This window comes from Spermophilus citellus (assembly GCF_964194105.1).
Source record: "Spermophilus citellus genome assembly, chromosome: 15".
NCBI lineage: Eukaryota > Metazoa > Chordata > Mammalia > Rodentia > Sciuridae > Spermophilus > Spermophilus citellus.
Genome location: NC_138195.1, coordinates 38,082,218 through 38,105,945, shown reverse-complemented (window position 1 = coordinate 38,105,945; position 23,728 = coordinate 38,082,218). Strand labels below are relative to the sequence as shown.

Here is a 23,728-nt window from a genome sequence, read left to right as displayed (position 1 = left end):
TGGCTCAGTGGTTGAGTGCCCCTGAGTTTAGTTCCACATTCCTGCCCCACCCCCCATCTACCCCTGCCCCCCCCCCCCCAAAAAAAAAAAAGGGATAGCTACTGTTAAGAATTTGGCCTGCCAGGCATGGTGGCACGTGCCTGTTATCCCAGTGATTTGGGAGGCTGAGGCAAGTGGATCTCAAGTTCAAGGGCAGCTTGGGCAATTTAGCCAGACCTTGTTTCAGAATAAAAGGGGCTTGCATTTATCTCAATGCTAGAATGCCCATGGGTTCAATCCCTGATACCACACTTCAAAAACAAACAAAAAACAGTTTGGTTGGTTGCCTTTTAGTCTATGCTACTTATGTTTTCTTTAATTAGTAGTGGATTTAAGGTGCTTTACTTTTATAAGTACTTACATACAATTTCAGAAATAAACAATTGGATTTTTAAAAATATTGATATAGTAAAGTTCATTTTTTCATGTACAATTTTGGCAATTTTTTATACTTGCATAACCACTGTCACGTTATAGTAAAGTACCCTCACCATCAAAACCTTATTATGATCTTGTACTTAAATTCTGTTCCCACATGACTTCTGGCAACCACTGAACTGTTCATCAGTTGTAAATTTTGTAGTTTTTAGGTCATATGCATGTAATCATAAAGTATAATGTTTTGAGTCTGACTTCTTCAAGCTACTGCATTGTTTTGTGGATTCATTCATGCTATTCCATATATCAATAGTTTGCTTCTTTTACTGATGAAAAGTACCATAGTTAATCTATTCACCTACTGAAATATATTTGGGTTGTTTCTAGTTTTGCTTGCTTTTAAATAATGCTCCTTAAAACATTCTTAATATGGGTTTTTATATTAACATAAATTTTATTTCAGGCAGGGCATTACTCAGTCTAGGTATTATTAGGGTAAAATGAGTAACTACACCCACCTCTTTCGGGTTGAATTCCCACCTAAAATGTTTGAAATTGCTCTGTAGCAATTTGTGCCACAAAGTTGCCCAGGCTGGTCTCCAACTTTCAATCCTCCTACCTTAACTTCCCAAGTCATTGGGATTACAGACATGTACCACTGCACTTGGGTAGATAAAACTGTTTTTTTAGTATAAGGCTGGCTATAACTGTTGATACTATAGGTAACATGTAAAGGAATGATCATGACTGAGTTACAGTAAATATTTACAAAAATTCTTTAGCTTGGTTAGGTAAGGGTACAAATTTGACCTTTTTAAATCAGTTGTACATGCCTGTATTATAAGAATTGAATCTTTTTAAAATTTAAATACCTGGTTTCCAAATTTGGTTACAAATTATCACCTGAGGTATTTATATTAATATTAATTAATTAATATTCTAATTTAAAATATTTGAAATGAGACCAAACAAACATCAGATTATGAAAACTCTCCAGGTGATTCTAATAACAGAAGTGTTTTTCTTTTAGTCAAACTGCCAAGTTGGAATTGAAATCTGTTTCTTTCAATATTACCTTAACTCTTTTCTTTCTATTTAGGGAAACCTAAAATCACAGGAAGTTTTTATCACACCCAGCTGATACTGGGTGTTTCCATTGCTGCACCAGATCATCTCTGTTCTATCAGACAAAAACAAAAAGATTGATATTAGACATGTCATCATGATTCAAAATCTGGGGAGGTCAGAAAATACCATGTCCCTTGGGTTCTTAATTGGTATTTCATGTAATACAAAGTAGCAGTATTTTTTTCTTCTCAATTTTTAAATATATATTTACTTTAATATGTAAATATACTAATTACATTTGACAATCTGCTTGTAAAGTATATGCCACATTCCAAAATACCAAACACATTTGTAGTAATTTTTACATGTGCTGAAAAATAACTCATTTGCTGAAAATGAACAGACATTCTCTGAAACTTGCCCCCTTCCACCTTCACTTCTGGAGAATCCTGATGCTTATTTTTACACCATAGGATCTTGCATTTTTCTTTCCCTAGTTTTCATGTCAAAGATAAACACTTAGTCTATATTGTCCAAACTGAAGAACAAAAATATATGGAGTAATATGAATGGCCTGCCACAACCCCTAACCCAACTTCCATCTCCAGTGCTGGGGATCATATCTGGGTCCTTGAACATGCTAGGCAAATGTTTTATTACTGGGGGATATCCCCATGCCCATAGGTAACTGACCTTCTTTGAGTATATACACATACTAAAAAGTTTTAGTTTGTCTCTAGGGATAGAATGAATAGAATGAAGCTTCAGACAAAGAGAAGGAGCAATGAGAAATGAATGGAATTACTATGGTTCATAGTTCTCTAGGTGTAGGTTTAACCTTGTGTGAGACCCTATTTTTTCCTTGTTCTTTGATTTCTTACAAAATCTGTAGATCCTAGCAACTGTTCAGTTTATTTCTATTCCTATAGTTTTGGTTTTTCCAACAGTTTTAATGAAAATAACCAAGTGGCATGTAAATGTAGCCTTTTATGTCTGACTTTTTTGGATTAGCAGAATGCTTTTTAGTTTTATCCATTTTATTGTGTGTTTCAGTATTTCATTTTTTATGGTTAAAAACTATTTCAGAGTTTGAATATACCATTATTTGCTTATCCATTTCACCAGACATATTTTGATTGCTTCCATTTTTAGCCATTATAAATAAAATTGCTGTGAACATTCCTGAATAAGTCTTTGGAATGGCTGTAATTTCACTTCTCTTGGCTAGATACCTAATGGTAGCATTGTTGTTGTATAAACATATATTGAACATTATAACAAATTGCCAACACCTCTGGTTAAGCCTCAGGTTTTGGATTCTAAATGCTGTTTCATAAATAGCAAGTGTTTTTTTTTATTTCAACTAATATAATGAACTTTTATACTACTTAATAACCTTATATTGGCTTACTTCATATCTTTTGTAATATTCTCTTTTGAGCCTCCCCCCCCCCAATATTAATTACAGCTTGCATAAATGACAGTTAAGAATTATCTGTGTTTGATTTTGAAACAAGGACCTTGAGTACCCATCATCTACCATAAGAAGTTCAATTGCAATTTTTCCCTAACAAATTTTGCCATCTCTGACATATGCTTAATTGTATAAGTTTTTGAACCTTATGCCAACATTATCATATGTACTTATTTTCCAGCATTGTTTTTTTCATTTATGCTCGTGAATGTTCACTCTATTTGATTGCTATTTAATAACTCATGATATGATTATTATATCATTTAAGTGGATATATAAATTTTAGAAACAATATAGTGAACATTTTTATGCATGTTTCCTTTTATACATGTACAAGAATACCTCAAAATAAAATAATTTACTAAGTGAAATTGTTAATTTGTGCTGTTTTACTTTTGTGGACATACCAGTTGTTTCTAAAATTCATGATAGGAATTTAGTCTCCTAGTATTAAAAGACTTTTTTTTTCACTCCACATCATAACCAACATGTACAAATTACAACATTTAAAAACTTGTGGTAGTTTAATGGTGGAAAATAGTATCTAAATTTAATTTAATTTTTTACTAAAAAGATTGGCCAATTTGTCCTATTATTGAAATTCTTGTTAATGTGTTTTGATCATTTTTATTTCGGATTTTTTTTTTACAGCTAAAAATTTTCTTATATTCTAGATACTAATACCTATTGTTGATGTCCTGTTATCTTCTTTATGATGAGTTTCATTGTTAATGTAATTAACTGGATCAGCTTTTCCTTTCGGACTCTTGGTTATTATTAAAATGCTGCCAAGGATGCAATAAAAACAAAAATGATTAGTTACACACTGCTTATACAACTATAAAACGGTACACCCACTCTGGAAAAGAGTATGGCAGTTTCCCATAAAAGGAAACTTTTGTGTTTACCATATATTATTCTCCCAAGATTGGAAAGATAGTATCCTACACTTTCTTCTAAAAGTTTAATAGCTTTGTTTCTTAGAATTTTGTAAGAAGTATAACAAAGCTAGGAGAGGAACAGGAAAGTACTGGGGAATGAAATCTACCAAATTACTTATGTCCATATACTACAATTAATTCTGTTTGTATATATAATTATAATGCATGAATTGAAAACAAAACTAATAATAGAAAGGAGGTAGTAGAGTTGAGCAAACAGAACAGAATGGGGAGGAGGGAAGATGCTGGGAAATGAGACTGTTTAAATTATGTGCATGTATGAATATATCATTCGTATGTAATACCATTGTTACATATAATTATAATACATTGGTAAAAGAAATTTAAAAGAAAAAGAAATAATACAGAGAGCCTGTCAGCTCACCCTGTTTCTCCCAGTGGTAACATCTTGTACAACATGGAGTACAGTATCACAACCGGGAAGTTGCCATTGTTGTCAGCTTTATCCCATTTTCCAGCTTTATCCCATTTTCATCAGTTCTACTTGAACTTACTTGTTACATGTGTTTAATTTCATCACTTGTGTAAAATTTTGTGACCACTACCATAGTCAAGATACAATTCCATCACAAGTATGTCTCATATTACCTTTTCATAGCTATAACCATCTCTCTTCCTTAACCCGCTATAAATCTATTCTTTATTTCCATAATTTTTTCATTCTAAGAATGTTGTATAAATGATAATATTGCATGTCTAACCTTGGAAATGGACTTTTTACTTAGCATAATCCCCTGTCACATTGTTGTGTGTATTTATGGTTTATTCCTATGTATTACTGAGAAGTATTTCCACTGTATCAGAGTACCCCACAGTTTGATTAACCAGTCTCACCTGTTGAAAGAAATTTGGATTGTTTTCAGTTTTGGACTATTACAAAGTTGTTACGAAAATGTATTTGTAGTTTTTTTGTGTGTGTGTGAACATAAATTATCGTTTTTTCTGGGATAAATGCCTAACTATTGCTGGGTTATATGGTAAACACAAAAGTTTAGTTTTATGGAAAACTGCCATACTCTTTTTCCAGAGTGGGTGTACCATTTTAAAATTGAATAAGCAGTATTTAATCCATTTTTTTCATCCTTGGCAGCATTTTAATAGTAATATCATTATTATTTTTTATATCAGTAATGTCAGTATTACTTTTTATATCACTTTTTATATATAAAGTCATTCTGATGTGTGTGAAATTATCTCTTTTTATAGATTTAGTTTGTATTTCCCTTGTGGGTAATTACATTGAACATCTTTTTGTATGCTTGTTTGTCTATATATCCTCTTAAGTGAGTTGTCCATTTATTTTTGCCCATTTTGCAACTGAATTATTTTTTCTTTTCTTTTTTGTAACTGCTATATACTTTGTCTTTTTGTACCTGGAAGTGATTGTATGTGTTGTAAGAGTATATAAAAATTTTATTTTTTCCATGTGTCTCAGGAAGAGTGTGTTCTTTTTCTTTTCTTTTTTTTTTTTATAATGTCTTTTTTTTTTAAGAAGAATGAAGACATTTTTTTGAGAGAGAGAGAGAGTGTGTGAGAGAGAGAGAGAGAATTTCAATATTTATTTTTCAGTTTTCGGCGGACACAACATCTTTGTTTGTATGTGGTGCTGAGGATCGAACCCGGGCCGCACGCATGCCAGGCGAGCGCGCTACCGCTTGAGCCACATCCCCAACCCAAGTGTGTTCTTTTTCTGCCAGTGTTTAATGTCTGTTTTTATCATTTCAGTTTCTGTGTATGTTTAGCTTATTTGAGGGATTTTTTCCCCTGCATAGCCATATTCATATTCTAATGCTATATAGACTTAATAACTATCACTTTTTTAAATTTTTTGTTTGTTTTTTAATTTTCTGGTTTTGGGATTTATTTTTCCTCCTTCTCATTTAACTTCTTCCTCCTTTGGTTTAATTTTTTTCTACCCCCGCCTCCCTCCCCCTTTCTCCCTTTGTAACTATAGCTTTGGTCAGATAGAGACAGTAATTTATATCAGCACTATTGAGAACAACTGGAAAGGTGAACCAGGATAAACAGTAAAACATTATCTTTGAAGATGTCAATCTCCAAAGATGTGAAGAATTACAGAACTAAACCTCTGAGGTAAAAGAACAGCCAGTGTATTGAGCCTGTCATTTGAGGCCTTTTAACCTTTAAAAGTGTACAAATTCCAGAAAAGGCCACTGACAGGTTGGGAAGCTAAGAAGTTATTTTGTGGGCTGGGGATGTGGCTCAAGCGGTAGCGCACTCGCCTGGCATGCGTGCGGCCCGGGTTCGATCCTCAGCACCACATACCAACAAAGATGTTGTGTCCGCCGAGAACTAAAAAAATAAATAAATATTAAAAATTCTCTCTCTCCTCTCTCACTCTCTCTTTTAAAAAAAAAAAAAAAAGTTATTTTGCTATGTTGACTACACTAGGGAGACAGAAATTGAAATTCAAGCCTCTCAAAGAGGGAGACTTTTTAAAGCACTTTGATTTTTTGTTAAAACCTCAAGAATTATACACTAAAATAGAGTTTCTTGGACTTAGCACTATTAACTTTTAGACTAGATAATTTTTTGTTGTGAGCAGTTAACACCCCCTCCCAACATCCCTCCTGGGCTTATATTCATATATGCCAATAGCAAACCCTACCCGCTCTCAATGTGACAACTAAAAATGTCTCCCTGTATTGCCAAATGTTCCCTGGATAGTAAAAACTCATCGCTTCCCACACCCACTTAAAAGAAACACTGTCCTAAACAGCATAGTGGAATAGGCTAGGCTTGATAGACTTTGAAGCCCAGTTGTGAAACATCTTAGGTCACAGATTAGATTAAGATGATACAGGATTTATTAATGTCATTTTCCTTTTTTAAAAATATTTATTTATTTATTAGTTATTGGCGGACACAACATCTTTGTTTGTATGTGGTGCTGGAGGATGGAACCCGGGCCGCACGCATACCAGGTGGGCGCTCTACCGCTTGAGCCACATTCCCCAGCCCCTGTCATTTGCTTTTTAAAGTGCCTGTCAAAACTAAATTAAGTCTACCCCTACAAATATATATTATCAAAAGTCTGAAATTATCTTGAGTTTCTTTCATTATAGTACTTAACAGTCAAAACTGATCAGAAGATAATATATCAAACTTAAAAGGACATGAAATGACAAACCTGATAAAAAGCAAGAGAAGTCATATACAGTTGAAACATGAGCAGGATATCTGCATAATGTAATAACTAGACATCACATTTAAAATAAAGTATACTCAAGAAAATGAAAGATGAGATTGAATATTTTGTTAAGAACCTTTAAAAAAAAAAGAGAACGAGGGGACATGCTATAACTCAGAAATACAATGATTTAACAGCACATCTACCTTGTCAAATTTTACAAAAAAAAATTACTGTTAACATTTCTATTTCAGTTGCATTAAATCTTACCTATCGGTTTACAATGAAGGAACATTTTTACTATATTGAAATTCCTATTCAAGAAGGTGCTATATTTCTGAATTTACATGTTATTTAATGTTTTATAGTAACATTTGCAAATCATAAGTTTTATTTCTTCCTTAATAGTTTAAGTTTGGTGGGGGGGAGGGATACCAGGGATTAAACTCAGGGGCACTCAACCACTGAGCCACATCCCAGTCCTATTTTGTATTTTATTTAGAGACAAGGTCTTGCTGAGTTGCTTATTAGTGCCTCACTTTTGCTGAGGCTGTCTTGAATTCTTAATCCTCCTGCCTCAGCCTCCTGAGATGTTGGGATCACAGGTGTGCACCACTGCACCTGGCTTATTTTAACATTTAAAAAAATATTTTTAAAAACTTAATTTCTGGGGGCTGAATTCAGTGGCTTAGCACCTGCCTAACATGTGAGGCACTGGGTTGATCCTTAGCACCGCATAAAAACAGACAAAGGCATTCTGTCCATCTATAACTACAAAAAAGAAAAAAAACATATTTTCTGTCTTCATTGGCTGCTTCTGTTTATGTGGTACAAAGATGAAATTGTGGGAATCTTTATTACTATTAAAATTACTTTGCTGTAAATGTTCTTTATCAAGTTAGGGAGTTCTTGTTTTGCCTGAACCTTTAAAATGTATGGAGTACTGCATCAGGTGATAATCATATTTTCTTCTATATTGAATGACGCAAAGTTTATTAATGGTAATCCCCCCCTCCCAGATTTCTTGTTTAGGCCAAATCAGTTCTAATGAATTATCTTATATATTGCTCGTCATAAGGGGCTGATAACTTCAGGATTTTTGCATCTGTGTATCTGAGTGAGATTGGCTTGCAGTTTATTTCTCATACATTACTAGTTTGCTTTTAGTCTAAAAGTTAGGTAAGTCTACTAATGTTGAGATTTTCATTTTGTCTTTATCATATGGTACTTCTATGATGATGAGATCATTTAGAGTTTATTTTAAAATACACTTTCATAAGATTGTTACTAATAACCTTTGCTGGTTTGGAAAAGACTTATGTCTGTAGTGGTAGATATTTTATTATCAAATATTGCTCACTGTAACCTCTCTTTTTTTCTTCCTTGATTTACCTTATCAGAGGTTGGATAGTATTCTTAGTCTTTTCCAAAGAACCAGGTTTTTAGTTTTATGCTTCCCTATAAATCCTTTCTTTTTCTTATTTGAGTTTATCCTTTTCTTCTTAGATATTAAGTTGAATAGTTAGCTCATTAACTTTGAATGTTTCCTTTCTAGTATAACCATTTAGATTCTGAATTTCCCTTTAAGTAATAAATGAACAGATAGCCCCAAATTTAGTGCTTGTTTTAATTGTCCTTTAGAGTAAAATATTTCCTGAAAAAATTTTAAGCATTTTTCTTTGATTCATAATGTAAACACGTGCATTCTTGAAAATTTCTTTACCTATTTATGTTTTAGTTATATTTTTGTGTATTAACTTTTGAATTAGTACTATGGTCTGAGCATATGATTTTATAATACCAGTGCATTATGATTTGTTGAGGCTTGGTATGTGATCAGTTTTCATAAATGTTTCATTGTTTTCGGGGATAAAATGTGTATTGTTTTTCATTGGGTACAATCTTACGTACACTTATTAAATCAACTTTATTATCCTGTTCTGTTGTTTATTTTAATGGGTAGATTTTGTTCTGTTTGATCCATTAATTTTTTAAAATTATCTATGGAGATCTCCTTCTATGATTGTGAATTTATCAAGTTCTCCTCATTTTGTTCACTTTTTTTTCTAAATTGTTTTTTGGTGCATTATAAATACACATATTCATTGTTACATATTCATGGGTGCCCACAATATAACAGTATAATTTGGTCATTATTGTTCCCCAGTATTCATCTGTTCCCTCCTGTCTTCCCTGGTCCTGGTCACTTTCCTCTACTTTACTGGTCTTGGATTTTTATGAGGTGCCCACCCCCCAACTTTTTTTTTCTTCTTCCTCTTTAGCTTCCACGTATGAGAGAAAACCATACAACCCTTGACTTTCTGGGTTTGGCTCCTTTCACTCTCAGTTTTCATTTCATTTTCCTGCAAATTACGTAATTTCATTCTTTATGTTTGAATAAAATTTCATTGTGTATACATACATTTTCTGTATCCATTCATCTGTTGATGGATACCTGGGCTAGTTCCATAGTTTGGCTGTTGTGAATTGTGCTGCTTACATGGATTTGCATGTATCACTATAGTATACTGACATTAATTCTCTGGGTTAAATACTGAGGGGTGATATAGCTGGATCATATGAAGGTTTTGAGAAACCTTCATACTACTGATTTCCTCGTAGTTGTACTAATTTACAATCCCACAACAGTGTGAAAGTGTTCCTTTTTCTTCACATCCTCTTAAGCATTTATTATTGTTTGTATTTTGTGTGTGTTGGGGGCCAGGGTACTGGGGATTGAACCCAGAGGAGTTTAACCACTGAGCCACATCCAGCCCGTTTTTATATTATTTAAAGACAGGATCTCGCTATGTTGCTGAGACTGCCTTTGAACTCAATTCTTTTGCCTCAGTCTCTTTAGCCTCTGGGATTATAGGCCTGCACCACCTTGCCTGTCCTGCTGACTGCCATTCTAACTGGAATGAGATGAAATTTCAGTGTGGTTTTCATTGCAATTTTCTAATGGCTACAGATGGACATTGAACATTTATTCAAAAATTTGTTGGCCATTTGTATTTCTTCTTTGGAGAAGTATCTGTTTAGTTCATTTGCCCTAATTGAGTTATTTGTGGTTTTTGGTGTTAAGGTTTTTGAGTTCTTTAAATATTCTAGATGTTAATTCTCTGTTAGAAGAGTAGCTAGCAAAGATTTTCTCCCATTTTTTAATTTTTTTTTTTTTTTTTTTGGCAGGGAGTGTACCAGGAATTGAATTCAGGGCACTTAGCCACTGAGCCACATCACCAGCCCTGTTTTATGTTTTATTTAGAGACAGAATCTCGATGAATTGCTTAGCACCTCAGTGTTGCTGAGGCTGACTTTGAACTCATGATCTTCCTGTCTCAGCCTCCCAAGCCACTGGGATTGCGGGTGTGTACCACAGCACCCAGCGCATAAAGTTCTCTCTTCAAATGCTTGGTTGTTTTCTTTGCTGTGCAAAAGCTTTTTAATTTGATGTTATCCCATTTATTAACTCTCAGCATTATTTCCAGAGCTTTAGGGATCATATTGAGAATGTCATTGCCTGCACCTACCTGTATGTTGGGGCTTTCTGTTTTCTTCTAGGAGTTGCAAAGTTTGTGGTCCAATGCTTAGGTATTTGCTACATTTTGAATTGACTTTTGTGCAGCATGAGAGAAAGGGATCTAGTTTCATTCTTCTTCACATGGATAACTAATTTTCTCAGCACCTTGTGTTAAAGAAGGTTGTCTTTTCTCCACGTAAGCTTTTGGAACCTTTGTCAAGAATCAGATGACTATCTGTGTGGGTTTGTCTTTGTGTCTTCATTTCTGTACCATTGGTCTGTGTATCTGTTTTTATGATGGTGGCATACAGTTTTTGTAACTGTAGCTTTATATAGTATACTTTGAAAGTCAGGTATTGTTTTGATGCTTCCAGCATTGATTTATTGCTCAGAATTGCTTTGGCTATTCTGGGTCTTTTATTCTTTCAAATGAATTTTGGGACTGTTTTTCCTAATTCTGTGAAGAATGTCATTGGTGTTTTGATGGGGGTTGCCTTGAATCTGCATATTACTTTTGGTAGTATGGTAATTTTAACAGTATTAATTCTACTATGCATGAACATGGGAAGTCTTTCTTCTTGTGTCTTCTTCAGTTTCTTTCTTCAGTGTTCTGTATTTCCATTATAGAGCTCTTTCACTTCATGTTAAGAGTTACTTTTTTTTTTTTTTGAGGCTATTGTGAATGGGATTGTTTTCATCATTTCTAGTAGATTCATTGATGGTTATAAGAAAGGTGTTGACTTTTCATGTGGATTTTTGCATCCTGTGCTGTCAGTTTTTTAAAATAATACTTGAAGTTAACCAAGTTGGAATTGTTGTATTTTCCCAGTAAATTTAGTTGATTTATTATATAAATGTTTCTCTTTCTTTCTAGATCACCTTTTATATTTGAAGTCTGTTTGTCTAACATTAATATTAATACAATAAATTCCTTTGGATACCATTTCCTGATATATCATTTTGCTGATTTTGGCATTGAAAATGCCAAAAATCTCTATGACATGAAGTATATGTAAATAGATTTTATGAAGACTTTCTTTTCAAACTTCTTATTTTAAGTTGAAAACTTATACCACCATTATATTTATTAAAGTAAATATTTGAAATTATTTCTAACCTTTTAAATTCTGTTTGTTCTGCATTTCCAGGTTTTATTTTCTACATTTGCCTTTTTTTTTTTTTTTTTTTTTTTTTTTTTAATACCAGCAATTGAACTCAGGGCCACTCAATCACTGAGCCACATCCTCAGCTTTGTTTTGTATTTTATTTAGAGACAGGGTTTTACTGAGTTGCTTAGTGCCTTGCCATTGCTGAGGCTGGCTTTGAACTCAAGATCCTCCTGTCTCAGCCTCCCCAGCCATTGGGATTATAGGCGTTGTGCCACTGCAACTGGCTCTACATTTGCCTTTAGAGTTTCCTTCCATATGTTATCATTCCACCATTTTCCTGTATATTTCACCATATTGTACTTTGTCTACTTTTAACTTTCTTATTTTTATGTCTGCTTTTAAATTCAAACCTTTCTATTTTAATACATGTACTTAGAATCTGAAGTTTCTCTTTTTCCTTTGCTTCTGCATCTTTGCTCACTGCACCCTTAAGAATATTGTTCTTACTGTACTATTTGTTCTTACTGCACTATTTTAACTATATCATTTTTTCATTTCTAAAGTTGGCATTCTGTCTTATGTAGTCTATTCAGATTTGTTTCTCCTGTTATTCATTTTGGAAATTTTTACTTCTGTTAACTAGAAACAATTTCCTCAAAAGAAAATCATCAGTTTACTTGTTCAGTGGTTTCTTTATTTTATTTCATTCTGAAATATTTTTTTATTAACATGTTGAAAATGTTATGCCACTAAATTTCATTAAAGCCTTAAGCTAGGTAATTTTTTTTTAGTATTCTTTCTTTTATTTCTGGATATTTTTATTACTCTTAAATTTTTCTGAACTTTCTGTGTAGTTTCAGTTTGGAATTTATTGTACTTGTTATGTTTAGGGGTTTTTTGGACTTGATATATGTAGGATTTGATGTATTCCAACACTTTCATTAAGTTCTCAGCCATGATCTTTCTTGTTCAATTAGTTTTCTCTCCAATCTGTGCTTTTGGAACTCTTGATATCATATATGTCATACTTCCTAATTCTGTCCTCTTTTTCTTCTTTCTGTTCTCTGTTTCTTTGTCATTTTTGGCTACATTTTGGATAATTTATTTGGTTGTATTTACCCATTATTAATGATTCTCTTCTGGTTTATCTTATCTGTTATTAAATCTATCCAACAACTTTAAAATGTTATCAACATCGTGTTCTTTTTCAGGTTGTTTGTTCACTCTTTTAAAGTTTCATTTTCCTGGCTTTATTTTCCAACTTGTCTTCATTCATATTAGAACAGCACTATTATATATTCCATGTCAAAAATCACCTTAGCTTTAAGTTCTAGTGTCATGTGTGTGGATGTGTGTGTTCACATTCATTGATTTCATTTTGTTTCTGTGAATTTTAAAATTGGGGAATTTTAGGGAATTCTTTGAGGCTACTGAATTGAATTTGCACTTACTCTTCCCATTTGGCTCTTTAATATAAAATCTTCTTTTAAAGTGCATGCAAGACTGAGGTAGGAGAATTGGAAGTTCCAGGACAGCCTGGGCAACTTAGACCCTGTCTTACAAGAAAAATAAAAAGGGCTGGGGATGAAGCTCAGTTGTAGAGTACCCCTGGCTTCAGTCCCCAGCACCCCTATCCCCAAAATGTGTTTGGACCACATAAGTCACATAAGTCTGTTCCAGAAGTCTTCATGAACATAATTGTGATTCATAAGAAACTGAACCTAGATAAGAAACATTATAATTTTATATGTATAGCTTACTTTCAACAGTACAAGCAGCTTAATGACAATGGAACTCTTGATTTAATGTACTAAAGGAAAAAATGTTGTCAATTAAAAATTAAATATCCAGTAAACGTATACTTCAGACATAAAGCAAGGTAAAGAAATTTTCAGATCAACTAAAGGCACTCTCCCACTACAAGAAATACTGAAGGAAGAACATTAGGCTGAAGGAAAATGTTTACAGATAAAAAGCAGGTAAGTGCAGAAAGAAAGGGATAATACCAGAAGTAAATACAAAAATTATCAACCTTAAAATGTAATATAAATTGTCATCTATAGAGTTTAAAACAAAATAGGAAGATACATGACAGTAGCACAGTAGGTGACTGGATAGGTAAATAGAATTAATTTGCCATGTTGTATTATTTCTTTAAATTATTAGAATTGCCAGTTCAGGTAAATTGTAATAGTTCAGGGATTTAATTATATGATAACCACTAATATAATCATTCAAAAATATACAAAAAGTGAAAAGTAGAATAATTTGAATAGGACATTTTGTTAAATCTACATTGCATTAAGAAGTAAAGAAACAAAGAGTAAATGGGAGAAATAGATAAAAAATAATATATTAGACCTAAACCCAAGTATACCAGTCATTACATAAATCAAAAAGAACAGAAGCAGTCCAGTTAAAATTCAGGGGCTTGGATGTTGCTCAGTGGTAGAGTGTGTTTAGCATGCACAACCTAGTGTTCAGTTCCTGGCACCCCACCCACCCTAATCGATGATAGGCAGACGAAATGAAATACAAAACCTACCTAGATGATGTATGTAAGCTGCATACTTTTAAATATAAGAGAAATAGAAAATAATAGGATGGAAAAAGGTTCACTATACAAAGACTTAAAAGAAAGTTGGTGTAGCTAAATTAATATTTTACAAATACTCAAGGCAGAGATTACTCAATTTCTAAATTTAGAAGAAAATTTCATAATGATCAGATAAATAAATAAATAAGAATATATAACCACTCTATGGGCATCATTTAAGACGGCTTTGAACTTGTAGATAATTCAGAATTTTTCAACAGAACAAAGGCAAAATCCATATTTAACAACACTCTTACAAACTGATTAAATAAACTATAAAAGTAAGAATATTTTCACTTTGAAAAACATTTTTAATCAACTTAACCTAAGTAACATAGATAACTCTGTTTCCCCTCAGACTGTAGAACATATACATTACTTTGGGGCACAAAAAGAACTCTTGGGAAAAATAGTTCGTATGCTGTGCCATAAAGCATATCTCACGAATTTCAAATGATCAGAATCATAAATTGAATGGCCATTATGGAATTAAACTAGTTATCAATATCATATCAGAAAATAGCCAATTTTTTTAAAAAAATTAAGCAACACATTTTAAAAATAATTGGTGGTTCAAGAAATAAGTTTATTACTAGTTTAGTTATATGCTTCAAATTTCAGTCACTGACATACCATATATAAGGTAGTAGTCCCATAAAACTATATCATTTCATGAGGAACTGGCTTCAAGGATATGAGTACACAATGATTGAAATCACCCAATGATGCTTTTCCCAGAATTCATTCCCACTGTTAAGCAATGCATGAGTATCCTGAAGTGAGTGAAAATTAATCCACTCACATTTGTGGTAGGCATTTAATGAAATGTTCACAGGTAATTTAATAGCATTACCTGGGTATATAAAGAAAGGGAAAGCTGGAAATTGTTCATTTTAAGGTGCTAGATAACTAACAGCAAATTGAATCCAGTTAATGTAAAGTGACAGAATAAAATTACAAGTAAATTAGGAAACAAATCTATAAAAATTTAAAATCAAGAAGTCAAAAGCTGGGGCTTCGTAGCTCTGTGGTAGAGTACTTGCCCAGCATACACAAGAACCTGGGTTCAATTCCCAGTACCACAAAGAAAGGAAGAAAGGAATAAAAATAATGGTTTTTACTACACGTATTGCAGATATTAAAAAGGCAGTTCCAAGTAATTATGTACAACAGTATGCCACTATATTTAAAAATTAGGTAAACTGGACAAATTTCTGAAAAAAAAAATCAGATAATATATACGAGACAAAATGAGAGAATGCGCTAATGCTCTGCCTGCTGGGACAAAATGGAATTCTCAAAGACATGCAGCCTGGACAACTTACACCCTGTCTCAGAATTTTAAATAAATAAATAAAAAGGGCTGAATGGCTGGGGATTTATGTAATTCTGACCTCCTGGGTTCAATTCCTCAGTTGGCAAGAAAACAACAACAAAAAAAGACTTTATTAAGTTTACAGTAGTCTATGTGGCATATGTAGTCAATCCTGAAGCTTCTCTAAAAATGATACCACTATATCTTGGTTTGTCTTGGTTGTATACATACTTAAATTTTATCTGAAAAGTCCACGTCCTAACAACAACCAACAAAAACCTTAAGATTCAGATCATTCAAATCTACTCTAAAGAGTACCAAAAAAACTTTAGAAACAGTATTTCTTCCCCTTTTTTGGTCTCAAATTTTTGCCTTTGTGAAAAAAAAAAACACTTGGGTTAGTTGTCAGCAGACCTATATTTTAATCAAAGATTCTTTATAGGTTTTATGAGTTTTTATGTCATTTAACCTCTTATAATTTCACTTTGCCCATCTTCATGTTGAGGTTATTATGATTAAGATAATGAATATGAGTGTTCTTTTGTTCATTTTTTGTTTAGACTATCATATTTTGGAAATATGTTTTCATATTGTGGTAGGAAAACTTAGAATATTGCTGAAGGATACCTTCCTTCTGAGACAAAAAGGCATGAAGGAGAATACCATGCCTCTGGTGCATCAGTTGCTGTTCTTCATATGACTAGGAAAAATGAGAATATATATATGAGGACTCCTTAGGGAACAGGATTGCCTATCTAGTGAATTATTGTGAAGAACCATTATGGATTTTTTGTGACTTTCCAAAGCATCTTGCTATGAAGTACTTAGATATTAAGAGGACCAGAGTTCTAGTGCAGTGGATACTAATTAAGAACTAGCTTTCTTCCCTGAGAGCCTCTTTATTTGTAGTCTTCTATAAGGGAAAGGGAAAATGTGTTGTGTGGTTCTGAAGGTGTCCAAATGTAAGAATTTTGTGAAGCTCCAAGGAGCATAATACATCTTGAAGACAGCATTGAAACAAATGGTGATTGCTGAGAACCTTTATGTATTTATCTTTTGTAGCTTAATTATTATTACTCTGGTTAGTTTTCAGTCTTCTTTTTTTTTTTTTTTTTTTAAATTTGTGTATTAGACTTTTTAAAAGTCTCCCAGGAAATGGCTATAGGGATTGAGATGTGCTGGCCAATGAAAAATTAATAAATACACAGTTAGAATTGAAACCCGGATACCTAGTTTTAAAAATAACATTGCTTTATTTTCTTTTATAGCACATTATAGGTTTTAGTCCTTGACTCTTACTTTCCTTATTTTGTAAGACTCCAGTGCATGTGCTTCCAAAGTTTGTTTACATTCATATTTTTTCTTAACATGCTTTGTTATCCCAGTTTTCATAAAATCAACAATTTATTTTTTTAAGAGAGAGAGAGAGAAAGAGAGAGAGAATTTTTTTAATATTTATTTTTTAGTTTTTGGCGGACACAACATCTTTGTTGTGTGTGGTGCTGAGGATAGAACCCAAGCTGCATGCATGCCAGGCAAGGGCGCTACCGCTTGAGCCACATCCCCAGCCCCAAAATCAACAATTTAAAAGTTGCCCTTTCCCCAGCAATCTTTTGTCCAGATGAGAGAACAACTCTTTCCTGAGTGACTAGGAACTCTACTTTTTATTTAAGGTTTGAAATTTGAAATAAACATTACTGATACATGAAAACTTTAGAGGTATGGGCAATACTATAATATCAGGTTTTTAAAATTGGAATGTAAAAAATAATATAGCAACATGTGACTTAAGTGCATAGTCACAGAAAGCCAGATACTAGATCTTTTTTTATTCTTATGCTTAATAAAAATATTTGATGTTTTTTAGGTATTTCTGATAGGAATTATTTTTCTGAACAAGTATAATGGTTCAGATTGCATATTGCAGTGAAATTGCCAGCTTTTAAAACAAATTGATTTGTAATAAAAATTTCTTTAACTGAATATCAAGTAGAATTATTAGCTTTTTAATTGTAAGCATTTTTTTTTTTTTACTCTTAGCATACTGTAGTGCAAAGATCTTTCTTCTTATTGCTACCACTCCTACATCATCACCATTTTTAGATAGGATATCTATATTAGTTGTCTCATAGATTTTATTGTCAAGGTTGAAGCTAACCTGGAACAAGACTTGATAGCAACATTTAAAGGCACTTTGTCAGACTGCTGTGTTTGACCTTATCCCCTTGTGAGGTAGAGTCTCCATTTTTCTGGTCAAATTTTTTTGTTTGTTTGTTTGTTTGATGAGCTGGGACTCCTGAGGTATGGAACAAGATTTTGAAAACCAAAAGAAAAGACAATAGCAGTTCAAAAAAATAAAACCTCCTGGAGTACATTCTTATAAATAATTAAATATTATGCTTACCTGTTTTCATTAGTGGCTTAACTGAACATAAAGACAGTACAATTCTATTTATTAAAGTGAAAGCCAAATTTATCAGTTTTTTAATCTTATTTGAACACAAATTCACATTCATAACAGCAAAATCATGTTTATCTCTTGATCAAAACTTTTGATTCCAATAAATCATTTAATAATACTTTAAAAAGTGACACACGTGAAAGGATAATGAAATGTGTTTATCACCTTTTCTTGGGTCAGTATCTTGAGTATTTTACAATAGTCTTACATTAATTAGTACAGCCTCTGGTCATTTGGAGATATAGTGAATCATTTGACATAGTGGGAGGGATATGGAGACAACTGTGATATGTGATCATTAAAAACTTGAAATAAGATGGTTCTCTGTGATCTAGACTAATAAATTCATTCTAACAAGGACTGTGTTTAGCTGTCACTGAAATACATTAAATATTTTTGTGTAAATTAACTGGTTTAGTTATAAGGTAAATTAAAATAAAGTACTTTAAGGATTTGGGAGATAAAACTAAAATGTAATTGGTATTTAGTAAATTTAGTAAGTACTTATTTAATCATTTTATTTACTCCTTTTTAGAGAGTAGAAGGGCAGAAAAGAAACGTTCAGTTTAGGCTATAGGCATGGACAAGGGAAGTCCAAAAAGTCAGAAGTTGACATTGCTCATCAGTGTCTGAGAAGTGTCCATGTTGTTCTATCATTGGGCTAATTATTCCTTTTTAAAAAAAACATCATTAATATTTACCAAGTAATATTTTGATTTCTTAATTAGCTTTTCTAAGGAAAGATGGTACTGTTTGTTAATCCATGTATTTCACACTAATTGACATATTTATCATTTAAAATGAATAAATTTAGGATCCCAACAGTGGTATATGCCTGTAATGTCGTCTACTCAGAAGCCTGAGGATGGAAGATCGCAGTTTAAGGCTAGCCTTAGCAACTTAAGGAGACTCTGTATTAAAAATTTAAATAAATAAATAACAAGGGGTAGAAATGTAGCTCAGTGGTTAAAGTTAAACCCCTTGTTTCAATCCTCACCCCCCCCCCCAAAAAAAAGTGGATGGGGGAAAATAATAAATTTGCATTCTAGTTTATCAGTATCAAAACTTGATTAGTAAGTGTGTCCCTATGAGGAAAGATCTAATCTTGGTATGCTTACAAAATAGTTTTCTGAATTTGTAATATTAAAAATTAGACTGTCTTTGTCATTGCTCAAGGACAAAGGCCACCCATGATGGCCTTCGGCAAATAAGTTGCAGTGGATGATAAAAATGTGTTTGGTTTGTACTGAAATAAACTAAGAATTTCATGACTCCAACAATTTAACTCAAAGTCTAGCTAAAAGCCCACTTCAAATCTTCTCTTTTATTAAACATTATCTGATTAGACTTATATGCAATGGCTACTCAATAAAATACCAGCTTAGAAATCTCTTTTCTCAGTAAAATGCTTTATTTTTCTGACTCATCCCATCATCTGACGGATCTGTTTTCTTGTTTGTTTATTGATATTTATTCTTCACACTCATTTTTTTTCATTTTTTCTTTTTGAGTATATATGAGTGTTTTTGAGGAATGTCATAGTTAATTTTATGTGTGAATTTGACTAGGCCAAGGGATGTCCAAATAGCTGATAACATTATTTCTGGTTGTGTCTATAACTGTGTTTCTGGAAACACACATTTGAATCAATAGCCTGAGTATAGAAGATTACACTCACCAGTGTAGGTGGGCATCATCCAGTCCTTTGAAGGGCCAAGTAAAACACGTTGGTAGGGAATGGGTGGAAAGGGTGAATTGTCTCTGTGTTGTAGCTGAAACTTTCTTCTTCTTGTACTCTCGGACATTGATGCTTCTGGTACTTGGGTCTTCAGACTTAGATTTTAACAACACTAGCTTTCTTGGTTCTCCAGTTTGCACAGTGCAGATCATGGGACTTCTTGACCTCCATAATCACATGAAACAATTACCACACATCTCTCCTCTTGTCCGTCCCCCCCCCCCCCTTTCCTGTTTCTCTGGAGAATCCAAATGGATACAAGAAAAACAAGATATATTGTTTGAAGATTGACATTGTATAAAATGGTCCCTGGTATGCAGTAAACTCTAAATAAAATTTAAGACCGCATGATGGCATGTACCTGTAGCCCAGCTCAGAGGCTGAGGCAGGAGGATCATTAGTTCAAAGCCAGCATCAGCAAATTAGTGAGATGCTAAGCAATTTAATGAGACCCTGTCTCAAAAAAGGGCTGGGCATAGGGCTCAGTGATTAGGCGCCTGGGTTCAATCCCTAGTCACCCCCCAAATGTATGTATATAAAAAGTTTATTAATATCAGTAATACTAATATTTAATATATTCTGTTCTCTCAAGTGTGCTGTAACAAACTTAGAAATTTTTAACAGTTCTATTAAATGTGAAAGTCCTAATCTGTCTTTGTTTTAAATCATTGAATTTTATGGTTTATACTTGAGCAGTTTTAAAATTTTTCATACTGAGTAATAGAAGTCTCCTCTAGCTTAGCCACTTTCTCTTTCTTGGTTCCAGAGTGTTGCTGGTTGGTGTATATACCTTTTCTTCCAATAAAATATTGGAGGAAAGTTTCTTCTTGATAGAAATATGAATTTTTTGGAGGAAAAAATCTGACATTTGAGAGTCCTTCCCTGAAACAGCACTTTACCAAATCATCCTTCAGTAAAACTGATAACATTTCTAGTCGATGTTTATTATTATTATTTATATAAGTTGATAGCCAGTAGTGCTTGACACTTAGCTTCCCAACATGATAGAATGAGCATATAGGGGGAAAAAGATAATTGCAAGGAACAGTTTTGAAAGCTTAAATGAAAAATTCTCTTAATATGCTCAATTGAGGAAATAATTCATTACTAAAGTGAATGAACTAGTTCAGATTCCTAAAAAGATGCTCAAATAAGAGCATCCAAAGCCACTTTAGTACAATTATAAAGGAAAACTAAATGTTTTGAACAACAGTAAGAAATAGCCTAGATTGATGAAAGAAAGGATTGGAACTTTAGACTGGGGCTGGTAGTATTGTGCCTTGGCTATGGGAAGAAAAATAGGAAGAAATCTATTGAATTTTGGTTCCTTGTTCTCTCTTCTGAACCAAAGTTAACTAAACTTCATATACCAGCTATGTTTTAAACCTTTCATCCCCAAGGAGTCAAATCAGGATAGTACAAAAACATTTACTTCTGTGGTTAAGAAAAATATTGTTTCTCTATTTCTCACCTGCCAGGTTCTCAGTGCTGATGAATTATAGTTGGTAGGAGCTTTGGGAAACACCACATCAAATTGTTTTTCCTACTCTCTACTCAACACTATTTTGTGGGTTTTGTTTTGTTATTTTTTAAGGTATTGGAGATTGGATTTAGGGATAATCTATCACCAAGCAGTGTTCCTAGTGTTTTGCTAAATTGCGCAGGCTGTCCTCCCAACTTGTGATCTTCCTGCCTCAGCCTCAGTCTCTGGGATTATAGGCATGTGCCACCATTCTGGCTTCTATCCAACACTTCTGACCTGGATGTGTGAGGGTATTTTCCCATATACCAAGCAGTTTTCCAGCTGATACTAGCTGGGTGTTGTATAATTAGTTTAATTATGGTATCCACCTGGACATAGGGTCAAATCTCAGTAGCAGAGAGCTAAGTCCCATAAGAGTGCCTCCTACCTTGGATGCTTATCCAAATAAGAAGATTGTCATCTATACTTGTGACTGACCAGCAATGAGTTAAAAGTTCCCACAACCCCTTATTCAGCTTTAATCTGCTGGAAGAGTTCACAGAACTCAGGGAAACAATTGTGTTTAATTTTCTATTATAAAGAATAAAGGATAAAAATTAATAACCAGATGAAAAATTGCATAGAATGAGGTCTAGAGCTTCCATCTTCATGGTGTTTGAGTTGTGCCTTCCTTTGGCACATTCATATGTTGTATTCACCAGCATGAAAGTTCATCTAAACGATGTCCCTTGGGTTTTTAAGGAGACTTCATTACATAGGCATGATTGGTTATATCATTTGACTATTGATATCGATCATTTCAACCTTTAGTTCCTCCCCCATCTCCCAGAGATCAGGGAATTCAGGCTAAAGTTCAAACCCTTTGTTCATATTTTGTTTCCCTTTGAACAAGCACAAACTGGAGACTGCAGGAGGCCACCAAGAGTCATCTCATTAGAAAAAAACATTCTGTCACTCAGGAAAGTTTAAGGGATTTAGGAGCTCCGTGCCAGACACAGCTGTCACTGAGGAAACTACAAAGGTTTTAGGGTTTTCGAATCAGGATTAAAGACCAAATACAGCAAATGATTCTCCTAGTGCTGCTCCAAACAAAGGTTTTAGGGACTCTTTGTCAGAAAACAAGAACAAAGACCAAATATGTATTTCATACTTTTCTCACAGTAGTCTAAGGAAAGTTTCCTTATCACAATGCTCTAGCATATGAACGAAGAATGAAGCTTCTTTCCCAAAGAATTGTTTTGAGAAAGATAAGAAATTTACTGTAGTTCTGCTACATCTTCATATCCTGAGCTCACTGGAGTTGGCAGTGATTGTGGTCTAGCATTCTTTTTATTTTTATTATGTGTGTGTGTGTGTGTGTGTGTGTGTATCTTGAATGAGTTTTTCCTGGAAGAAAATGAACATAAAGGACAAAAATAATAGAACACTGGGCTGGGGATGTGGCTCAAGCGGTAGCGCGCTCCCCTGGCATGCGTGCGGCCCGGGTTCGATCCTCAGCACCACATACCAACAAAGATGTTGTGTCCGCCGAGAATTAAAAAATAAATAAATAAATATTAAAAATTCTCTCTCTCTCTCTCTCCTCTCTCACTCTCTCTTTAAAAAAAAATAATAATAGAACACTGAAAAGAACTATACTATCCTGGGTTATAAATTCCATTAGTAGTAGAAATAATAGAATAAATATGATAAATATAAAATTACCCTAATACCTATACAAAAAATGTTAGGGGGAGAAACTAGTATGAAATAAGAAAATATTTTAAAACTTGGCTTAGTGACACATCTATAATCCTAGCTACTGGGTTGGGGGTGGGATGGAGGATGATCACAGGCTGGAGGCCAGCCTGAATTACATAGCAAGACCCAGGCTCAAAAAAGAAATGAAAAAGGCAGTGGGCATGTATACTCAGTGGTAAAACACTTGCTTAGTGGGTACAAGGCACTAAGTTCAATCTAGGATAGATAACAGATAAAAGAATAGATCTCTCTGAACAAAACTATTAGTTAGAAGAGTAGAGCAAGCATATCTCAGGGGAAAAAAGGATGAAAGGTTGAGATAATAGAACATATTTTTTGAAAGTTGAGAGACAGTAAGGATAAAAATAACAGTGCTAACATCCAGATGATAGAAGTCCCAGAAGGGAGAGAGTGAGAGGAGGGTATGGGAATAAAAGTGGAGAAGAAAATATTTGGAAGAATAAATAGAATAAATTTTTCACATCTTCATCAACATTTAGTATTGTCAGTCTTTATAATTGCTGTTAATTTCCTAAAAATAAAATTATTAATACTACTTTCATTTGTGCTCCTTTAGTGACTAGTGAAGATGTTCATCTTTTCATATATTTTTTGACCATTTAGACTTCCTCTGTTTTTAGTCATTTCATTGTTTTTGCCTATTGCTTGTTTTTTTAAAATTGAGCAAGCCACA

At 33.4% G+C, this 23,728-nt stretch overlaps 1 protein-coding gene across 5 annotated transcripts in view; it reads left to right on the top strand.

The window, feature by feature from the left end:
* Positions 1-23,728, top strand: part of JMJD1C (jumonji domain containing 1C) — a 284,460-nt gene that overhangs the window by 143,733 nt on the left and 116,999 nt on the right. The gene's annotated exons all lie outside the window — the stretch shown is intronic.